Source organism: Branchiostoma belcheri, unplaced genomic scaffold (assembly GCF_001625305.1).
Source record: "Branchiostoma belcheri isolate BF01 breed outbred unplaced genomic scaffold, Haploidv18h27 scaffold150, whole genome shotgun sequence".
Classification (NCBI taxonomy): domain Eukaryota; kingdom Metazoa; phylum Chordata; class Leptocardii; order Amphioxiformes; family Branchiostomatidae; genus Branchiostoma; species Branchiostoma belcheri.
In genome coordinates, this window is record NW_017802936.1 from 165,513 (window position 1) to 176,763 (window position 11,251).

Sequence of the window (11,251 nt, forward strand, 5' to 3'; positions counted from 1 at the left end):
GACTTCCTGTCTTCATGCGGTCTCGACCTGAGTAGAAATATTACATTTGCGCGTTAATCAAGATGACAAGCAGTTGTTACGTCAAGCCGAGCGTTTCCACCATTTTATATATGCGTTTTATAGATAAAGCTCCTGTCATACATAGCCGAATATGGCTCCTCGAACACTGTCGAAAAATCCCTCAAGACAAGGTCAGTTGCGGTCGGCTGGTGTTCGGGTAGGCTGGCTACTGTTCGGCTGCAGCAGCAGGATGTTTCACAATTTTCGGATGTTGACGGGAGGGTTGGATATTGTCTATCTACCCATCTCTCTCTCAAATACAAACGTATTTTCTGTAGTCACCACAAACCGGCTCTCGCTGGCTCTACGGGAAATGGACATTAAGTTACGACAAAGCCAATGTAAAATGATCCCAAGGTCAAGTCGCCGTGTACATGGTCTAAATGTTACCCATTCTTCATAGTTGGTGAGGAAATGAAACTTAAATTAGCCGAGGCGGAAACAGTGTGATGGAGGGGTGGGGTCACAGCTTGCAGCAGCTATCTAGAGCAGAGCTAATCTAAAGAAGCGTCTATCACGTAAGCCTGACTGGGATAGGTGCTGCTTTCGATATAATGAAAAATACTTCATGTTACTTGTCAGCGATCCATATAATACCATGATCCGTTCATCCATGGAACATACGTCACTTTGAAAAGGGGATTTCTCTAAGCGCGCTGCATATAAAAGTACTTAATTGAAAAATACATGTCCAGCCATAGGTGACATTATATGCCCATTAACGGCAATTGCACGACAATGCATCAAACGAGCCCAATCAAATCAACCAGAGATGCGGTCTCATTTTGTCGATAAAGGCTACTAATGGAACTGTGGGATCAAATCAATACTCCAGGCATTTGCAAGTTAATGAAGATGTGAGCAAAAAGAAAAACAAACAAGACTTTTGCATATGATCACAATGTCAATGAACATGAAACGTGGCCCAATAGAGTTTTCAAAAGAGATGTACATTTGAAACGCATCAGTAGGTCGGTATTAAATCGGATGCCATGTTCAGCTCCTATATATGGATTTTTTTCCCAAAACCATCAACACAACCTCTTCCTGGATCAGGATCAGTTCAGGCCACGCTGTTCAAATGAAACTTCATGACTTGAGTGTAGTCATCATTAAACGGGGATAGCCTTTATCCATTTTTATGCACCGATTATTGCACATGTATGATAACAGCGAGCGTTGTACAATTGTTTAAGGTATTACTACATCTTATCACTATCATGACAATGGCATTTGCACGATTACGTATTCGTCTTTATACCAAATGAAAATGATTTGTGAATGACAGGTCCATGCATATCTCCGACTCCGGCGCTGAAGTCAATGCGAAAGAGAAATGCTGTTCAAGTCTTCCAGGAAATGTTACAACGCCCCCCCCCCCGCTTACCATGCATACCACATCTACTATATAAGCGTTGATGTGTTGAAGCTAGAATGGATTGCCGGGAATTGCAGTTGCTTTATTATATATCATCTATATCTCATAACTAATGGATGGTCTTTGTCTCATCTGTCATCATCATCATCTGTTGTCTGAGGTTCATTCATCTAATTTTTGCCTCACTGTTTATGAAATACCCTGGGGAGGCCCTGATGCCGCTGGAAAACAACAACAGATGCACACAGTCATGTAAGCGGTTTGGCACACTCATCTCCAGGAGATAAAAACCTGTTCCTAATTCCTTAAGCTCGTATTCATTTAGCGATTAGCTAACGTCATTTACTAGAAGCAGAACGTCGTTTATACTAGGTAAATTTTGCATATGCTGAAACCTGTCGTAAATGGGATGCTTAATTAGACTGCCATGGCAGGAAATAGACAGAGAGCATTGTGTTGGCTGGTCACGCTGTCTGTTGGCAGATGGTTTATTCATGCTCGGTATTTCAGAGTCATCGCGGAGCGTCATGCCGCGTTCCCAGTCGCCTACTTAGTCGGATTCAGATTACACTTATCTCGGACGAGGCAGGTGTGCGCGCCGAGGAATTATTCAAGGTGCGCTATTAGCGTCTTCTGAAGTCGCCTTCGAGGGGCGGAAGCGAGCAATGATCTAAGAATTATTCAAGATGCTCTGCTATCTTCTAAAGCCATAGTTGATGAAAGGAAGCGAGTCACGACGCTGTGTTCGGCGAATGCACAGAAAATCATCATCTTCAAAAGCCACCTTCGAAGAATTGCAGCCACCTCTGATCCAAGAATTATTCAAGGTGCTCTATTAGCATCTACAAAAGTCACCCTCGAAAAATAAAACCAAGCTATGATCTAATAACTATAATCAATTAAAATGCACACTCATCGTTTTCTCGAGGAATGGAAGCCAGGTCTGATCCAAGAATTATTCAACCTGCACTATTAGCATCTTCTAAAGTCATCTTCGAAGAAGGTGAGACATTTATCTAACATGATCCTGTAATCCGTAAGGATCACTTTCATTTTCTATATCTTTACAGGATAATGCACTCAGGTCGATTTGAAATGTTTTTCAGACAGTCCTGGATCTTATCAAGACAACATCAGAGTTTAATATCATTGCCGTATGTACATTGAGAATGAGGTGTATGCGTTCATGCGAGGCAATGTCTGCACTGTCAGGTTAATGTGTGGATGTAAATGTAACCCCGATGTCTTTGATTCTGCCAACACTGTGGATACAGTATACTTGACAGCGGAATCCATTCCAAGCTGTGCCAATGAAATTAGGCATATCTGAAGTCTTTCTTATCTTCACAATGGCGAGACCAAAGCCACTGAAGAGGCAGACCGGCCTTTGTTGGCAGAGAGCCAGGCAAGGTATTCATTCGTGACATTTGTGTATATCTGATTGAAATGCGAAGCCCATTATATGCATTGTTAGAGGAGGGCTCTCCCCAAAGATCGCTTGAAAGGTCGTGGGATCCAGGCACGTGTCAAATTAGAAGAAGAGAACGAGAAGCCATCAGTCACTTCAAATCATCCTCTTTAAGATAGAAAATGTTACTTGGCATTTAGTCCGTCAGAATACGATTATTTAATGTACATCATAGATCTGTTATAATGTACAATGAGTATATAGGTTAAAATTGCTTGGCAAATCTTTGGTGATACATAAAGCACTGAACAAAATCGCCACTGTTTTGATTAACATTTTTCAACATCAACTGATATGATCAAAGTATGCTCGTTGTTACGGCAATCTATTGTATAATAAAGAATATCTTTAGACCTACGGCAGACGCTTGCATTTCTGATGTTGCCTTATTTCACTTTGAGAAAAAATGCCATCAACATACATTAGGGAGTAAAATTGTTTCTTTTACATGTTTTTTCCAAGCAAATCTCATGCCTCTTGGAATCCCCAACATAAGCCCTCTCAATGCATGAAAGCAATCTGTATAAATGGCGAATTGGAAATCGATGGAACATTTCGCATCGTCATCACACAATGCCTCTGCTTCTAGATTATATTACCCGTCGTCAAAAATTCAAACTTTGTTCTTAAAATTCGGAAGGCATGCGGCTCTGGCTTACAGGCTAGGTCCAAACCACCGCGCGAGCAGCAGCAATTAAGAAGTAGCCATTTCAATTTCTGACCCCGATGAAATGTCACCCATTCATCATCCTGCACAGTGATTAGGTGCTCAAGAGGATCTGGTGGACAGAGACCGCTGCCTGGTTTCTTTCGGGAGGATTTCAGGGACAGTCCGCGAAGAATGACAAGTGAAACTTCTCTCTCAACTAACATGAAATAATGAACGAGTCACCCATGCCTGAGTGGCAGAATACCGCAGTATATCTGACGTGTTCTGAAAGCGGCCCTGACATTGCCACCGCCAGACCTTCGTCCATAATGATCCTACTGAATTTTGCAATAGTGTTGTTTACGTACTATGACACCTCGTATAAATGATTTTGATACAGGTTTCTAACATTGCAGATTACATGGGTATTTTCATGAACGCATTTTGATGAAATATTCAGAAAAGTGCAAACAATGGACCACCAAGATGTCGACTGAGAGCATCCTGCCAGAAGACTAATTGTCAGCCAGTCACCGTAACAACCGTCTAGATGGCGGTGTATGCATGACAACATGACGCATTTAGGCCAAGCAAGGAACAAAAGTCATTTCCTACATCTTCCCCCACCCCATTTCTTCGCACCAGTGGGCTCCACAGCTAGGTTTAGTTCGTAACTGGACTGGACTGGATTTACAGCGACGGTTACTCGTCACAAGTGTAACTGTGACTGAAGTGCCAGGACTAACAGAATCCTCCAATACCGACCACCATCAAGGACTCAATACAAGGACTCAATACAAGGACTCAATACAATTCACTCACAACTGATTCCACTCTGACTAAAGCAACATTCCACATTCATTCAAAATCAATACCGCTCTGTCATTTCAACCATAATCTTGGAAAAGCTGGGCTAGATGGCCCACGGTATACATGTACCACCAAATGTACTACCACAAGTAACCTATGATACCAGTCGGCGAGGCAGCATCTAGGTATGCTGCTCCAATCATACGATATATTTGAAGCTCATATACAGGTATCATAAACGAGTATCTGACCAAACTAGCGACAATCCTGCAGTGATTATGACAAATATTTATTCATCCTGGAGGTTGTCTAAGCAAAGTGATGCATATTGGAGGCAAGTATGTACCTGAGACGTACCTGAACTCGGATGCAATACCGCCGATCGATGCGTCCTTGTAAAGGGGCTAGCAGCTTCTGTCCCTCAACACGAAGGGCGGGTTCCACCGACTATGGTGTAGGCTAGTCACGTAGGGAAGATGAATCCTTCTGCCGCATTTTATCGAATACACTAAAATATTCAGCCGCTAATACAGAGGAGTTCCAGACCCGTTCGCCCAGAGGTATCGCCAGGGCTTATCTATCTGCTTGCGCCGATGCAACGATATATTCCATGGCAGCGGCCCTGGGGAATGCGACAATGTTTGGGTGCGGAAAAGCTACATCATGGTATGCAAATATCACTGGAGCAAAGATATTAAAGAAACATCATAATGTGCTAAGTGTTGTAACTGAATATACATACACAAGACGACTTTATTGGCATCGTCAGCGTTAAAGAATACGACCCTGGCTGTTATTTGCAGAAGGTGAAAGGAATTATCGACAAAATGTAGGAAAGATACGCTGTGTGCGACTAAGAAAAAAAGCAAGTGAATCATAATGACGTAGCGACTTTTCTAGACTTTTTTCTTAACATTTATCTCTAACTCCTACACCATTCACCACGAGCAGTCAAGAATAAGATGTAAGTCAAGGAAGGAGAGGCTCTTAGGGACATATTCCGGTGGTAAATGTAATGAAACAATTTGTGCATAGATATCTTGAAGCACAGTGCAAGTATGCCAGGTACTGTATGGAGAGTAAATGTATGTAAGATATTATTTAATTCTTAGAACTTATCAAATCAACTTAGCCAAAAAGCGTACAATTTGATTAACCTGTTATGATACGTTGAAGCCTGTTCAGCCACCATATTACAAAATCTCCGACCTAACCAATCTCCTTCCACCTATGCTGATGTAACCGTTTTAATCCTCTGCATGTCACAACCCAATCTGTAATGCCACCAAAATATATAGCCGATATTCTTTGTAGGCTATTATGACCAACTCCCAGATGTACCTTTCGACATCCAACTAATTGAGTTACAAACAAACATAAATTTTCAAGCTGATATCGGATGCAGCACGAGCAGCATTACGTGAGTTAGGGTTGGGCATCATTTATTTGTTTTTCTGGTAGTCATAAAATCTAGATCAAATTAAAGCCAGTGATGCTTCAGATCATTGAAGAGAATAGTAATGAGCTTGCACTACATCATATCCATTAAAAGTCTTTCGTTTCCTTTTTCCCAAAGCGATTTGTGATGGTATGGCGAGCCTCTGTGGGCACAGGGTGGCCTGGAAAAGTCGTGAGGTGATATAAAACGGGATAAAGGAGTGTTTTTCAATATAACCCCTGGCTCTCCCTGTTACGTGTTCTGCATAGATGTTCTCTTATCATCTGATCTCGCGAGAACAACACGCTAGCGAGAGTTGGCCTGAAATAGAGCATACCTTCTATTCATGCATGCACAATGAGAAGATCTGTTAATGCTAACGGTGTGAGTCGTTGCGATCAGGTGCATGTCACACAGTATCGACAGACCACGTTTCAACGAAGGATGCTCCACAGCTGCCGTACATCGTCTGCACGTGAGCTGTAGGTTAGCGTCCTATTACATCGGTGGGAGATACGTACTTTAGAAAGAATTAAACTCAGTTACATCTTACAAACATCTTGCCAATATTGTAACCGAACTAAGATAGAAGACGAGTGACATTCTACTGTGGATCGTACCATATAATATGAATAACAAAACAAATAACAAGACATTTTTTTTACTTTCGCCAAGAAGTTTACGTTTTCCGTAGCGTTTGTGTGAGTGAGTGTGTGTGTGTGTGTGTGTGTGTGCGTGTGTGTGTGTGTGTGTCTGTTTGTCGTTTTGCACGATAACTCAAGAGACTTTGGATGAATTGTCATGTAAGTTGTTAAGTAGGTAGGGCTTGATGAGACCTGAAAATGATTAGATTTTGGGCTCCTGGCGGCTTCTTTTGGTACTGCAGCGAAACGGCCGGTTTTGATATTTTCGATCTGAACATGCGAGGGTCACAAATTTTGAATGGTCGATAGCTCTTATGCTCGGATGAACACAAGAAGTGACATTAGTTTGACCCCTAGCACCTTTTCTGGAACTGCAGGACAGTTTGTTTGAAAATCTTTAAGGGAGGATATCTGAAGAAATGGTTGACGGGTCGTCGTCATTTTCATTTCGAAGTTAGCTTATTGAAAAAATAGATAACAGTTATGCAAGTCGGGAGCTAAGTTGTAAAATTCTGCTGCGTTTAATAACATGATTATGAAACACTTGTGAATATGTAATTGAGAACGAGAGGAACATCGTCAGATATTATGTAAATGAAGAAAATTTGCATGATTAATGACAATTGCTATAATTCTGTAGTGGAAACTTTCCGGAATTCAATACTTGCCACATTTGGAAGTTACGTCAAAAACAGGACCTCATTTACATAATCTACAAGGAAATACCTTTGTTACGATAAGACTCTTATTGGGTGTAGAATATGATCAATTTATATATTTCATGCAAGTGAGCTCGAGGCTCACATTTGTATTTTCAACGAGAAAAATGTATAATTGTGTATAAAATGTTGAAACCGTTAACATCATTTGCCGAATGTGTAAGGTCGTGAAATTCTTGTCACAAGATAAGTTTTCTAGTTTTAGATATTTAGATAGCAAAGAAAAAAATCATTTACCTCATGTCATTTGATAAACCATTTATTACATGTTCCATCTGTTCTTACTCTAACAACTGTTTTGTAAGCGAGAAAAAGTTGAACCGGTACACAGTATGCTATAGATGTAGTAAGATACCAGACTGGCATCATTGTACACAGAACTTTATCAGCATGACCTGTACTTAGGTATAAATGCACAATGAAGGTCTTTCATTAATTCATTCATGATTAAAGGAAATGTTTCTCACGCTGCCTTCGGTCCTATGCTAGCTTCTATACCAACAGCGACATTCTACCGAAATATGCAAACGATAGTGCGTCTGGTGAATGCAAATAGGAAACCTTGGCCTCATTTAACCCAGATCGTGGCCGAACCAGCACTGGTACTGTTGGGATTGTGTTTTAGGGGATGTCCAGGCTTGTACTGTCTATTTTACTACGACACGCAAATGGCTAAGCCTGTGAATATATTGTTTCAATTTCATTGGACACGATTATCATATCAACTCCATTGATAATGACATGTATTAATGCCATGTATTAATCTTGTGTGTGCGTGTGCTTGTGTGTGTGTGTGTCTGTGAAATGTTTGAAGTAAAATGTCCTGTCGAAGTGGCCAGTACGTACGCTCTCCACTGAAACCCCTCCACAAACAGCATTTATCAAAAGTCTCCCACAGTTAAGATGATGTTACAGTAATTTTATAACAATTTCCCGTTGACGACCTTAGCATCCCTTTTGTTGACAGTTTCGAAACTGCCATAAAGCACAGGCTATTGCCAGAAAGCGGTATTGCCATATACTCAAAGTAAACCAACTAACTTGACAACAAGTCAAGGTATTACCGTCACCTTGAAAATGTTACATCGTTTAATATTCCCGGCAGATTAGAAAAAAAACTAATTTTCTGGCGAGATAGTCCTACATTATGCTGTTGATGACGGAACTATCAGAGACATCCTCTCAAATTGAGCACAAAGCGTCGTGCGATGACGAATCCAGCCGTGAAAATGGAGGCGTTGGCACTTATGGACTGCCTATCACAGACGGAAAGGGGCGATACGTTGGGAAGTTGCCTTTATCATCTAGGTTACCTTCGGGGAAACGGTTAAGAGCTTCAGAGAAATGAAATGGGGTTGCCCGATATGTATGCTTACATTAGACAGGCTTCTAGTGATATTGTGGATCTAGGAATCGTGTCATAGTGTAATGGCTGTGAAAATGTGGAGCAAAGTTCTTCGTTGCAACAAGGTTCTTCGTTGTGCATCAAAGAATCAGTAACCAGCTCAAAACAGCTTCATCAAATTAAAGAAGCAATCCGTCATTTTGCATACTCCCGAGACCTCATGACCGAAACCTTGAAGTCGAAATCATGAACACATTGGGATTACAACTCCCGGCATGCTCACCCATCATGGTCACTTGAGCTGTCGGATACATCGCGGGTAATCAATGCAGCATGTTGGTTACACGTCTTGCTTCAAAAATGGTACCTGCTCTCAACATTTTACCAATGAATCTAATAATACAATGTGGAATATTTCCCCGCCCCAACGGGACTAGATTGTATCTACTCCGTTTATGCATATTTTTTCTAAGAAGGTTGCAATATTGTACAGGTTCCAATCTCATAAAAATCGGTAGAATAAAAACAATCCTCTGGTACGGGTGATTGGTTTTCACTGCAATAAATACATATTTGTGCACTGGCTCGGAGTACGAGTGTTAACAAGGTCTCACTGGGCACAGGGCTAAGTCTGCGGATTCGGGAGACAAGATACCACCTGATCAAATTGTGCTATGTCATGCGTGACTGCGAGGTCGTGCTTACACAGAAATGTATCATGTCATGCTGCTAGACATGACAATTCTGGGATTTTTTCCAAGAACGGCGGATTCCTAATTCTGTGCGCGTATCAGTCGTTACCGAGCGAGCGGATTCATGATATTCGAACGGTCTAACCGCGTGATGGGCGCTAAACATTTTGATTACAACAGAAAGGTCCTGGTAGGACCAATCGAGCTGAACGCTCAACTGTGCATATACAATCAAACGTTTTGCTCGAAAAAAGACTAATGTTGTGGGTACTCTCTTCTTATATCAAGAAATATTACGAACTCACGTTGTTCCCTTGTTTGAACATTTTAGATCAAGACATTTCCAACCTCAAGAAGAATTTCCCATTTTTGGTGAATTTTACGAGCGAGCAAAATACAACGCGTTTGGCAGTAAAATTATGAGTAGTTTTGCAGCGTATCTGTTTATCCAGAGAAAGATCGATAAGGACAGCGTAGATTTTCAACACGCATCTGACCCAGCATGACTGTCTGTGAGACGCCGGAAAAACAGATACTAAGATCCTAGTTAAGAGCCTTACCTTTAGAACCATCTGTCTCTTGCATGATGATGTTTTGTGATGTCTTGCTTTTGTTCGGAATTTTCCTTGACGTCAGCCAAATCTTTTCAATGATTTACATCATTGATTTATCTGACGTCTGGGGAGAAATCCTAGATTCGTAAAAATGCCCCCAGGTATATTCTTTTAATTTCTTACAGTGCTCCTGAAAGGCAAACGCTCAATACGCGGATATAGGCTAAGAAAAAGCGATTTTAGTAAAAGATATACGACTGCAAACCGTGACGGATTGGAATGCTCCACCTCGCTCTCAGCATAAGGAAAGAAACATGTAGCAGCCTGGCATCTGTCTGCCGGACTAGGCTAAAGTCTTGAAGAGAGGAAGCTTGGCTGAATACGTGTGAAGTTGGCGGTCAGTAGTGTTTTGCTGCAAAGAGCAACTTGGTGGCGTAACGTGAGCGGAATCACAATCGCTAGCAGCGGTACAATGAAGCTATTCTTCAAGCACTCTACGCTCCGTAGCCTCCGTTCCTCTCTCTACCCTTACGTACCTTCTTGTTGCTCTGCGTCTTCGGAATCTCCGGGGTGTATCTTTCGTCTTACACACTTGTGCTCGGGCGCTGACTTTTAAATGCTGTCGGACCGCATTGTCTCCCCAGTACCGTACTGCACCACACCTGGCTCGGCGATAGATTCAACAGCTCCTCTTTATGTAGCCTGATGCACGTTTGTCTCCGCCTACCATCAGCGTCACATCATTGCAGGGCGACGTTTGTCTGGAGCTCCGCTGACGCCTGCTAACGCGGTCTTCTCACTGTTGAATATCCCAAACTCCTCTCGTACCCATGTTGTTGGCTCACTCGGAGAAAGGCTGGAAGTGATTTAGGCTTCGCACGAGGATGACCCGAAGAGACGATGGGGGTTTACACATACAGTTAATCTCTGGGTGACCCCACGCTGGCTGCAACACAAGCTATCGCACCACCCTGCTCACGGCCTCCCGCCGCCGCCGCGCGAGGGAGCGCATCACGCTAACTGCGGGCGAAAATGGAGGGGAGGTTAGAGGTGACCCGCTATCAATAAAGCTTGCCGCTCACGTCGCTTGGTCCAATGGGCTGACTCGGAAGACATTCCCCGTGTGTAGAGTTAAAGCTGAGAGAAGTGCCAATCCGGAGGAGAATGTAAGAATGGAAATAAAAAATACTGCCTTTAAGTTTCAATTTATGGTCACAGGATGCAACGGCAAGTAAAGGAAGATTACATGAGAAAATGGCCGCGGATACATATGTGTTTCAAGTTCAAGGGGCTTTATCTAAATGGCACACTGTAGGGAGTGCAGTGGTAGTACTGACACACGCGTGGCGACTGTTAACAGCCGCTTTTCATGTTTCCCAGGATTGCTGAGCTCCCACGCGCTTTGATTCGACTTGTTTTGAAGTGTTGAGATTATGCCCCCCCCCTTCATCGTGGATGAAAGTCGTGTACACCACTCATTATTCAAACGCCGTG

The 11,251-nt window shown here is 42.4% G+C and overlaps 1 protein-coding gene across 6 annotated transcripts in view; it reads right to left on the reverse strand.

Annotated features, from left to right (window-relative positions):
• Nucleotides 1–10,718, reverse strand: part of LOC109465467 (hemicentin-2-like) — a 32,413-nt gene extending 21,695 nt beyond the window's left edge. For 5 of the 6 annotated variants that reach the window (XM_019762761.1, XM_019762760.1, XM_019762756.1 and 2 more), the window contains exon 1: nucleotides 10,294–10,718. The gene's annotated coding sequence lies outside the window, so the exon portion shown is untranslated. Of the gene's footprint in view, nucleotides 1–4,722; nucleotides 4,800–10,293 lie in introns of those variants that run through there. The other variant, XM_019762757.1, reaches the window with a different exon arrangement.
• Between the last annotated feature and the right edge of the window lie 533 nt (nucleotides 10,719–11,251).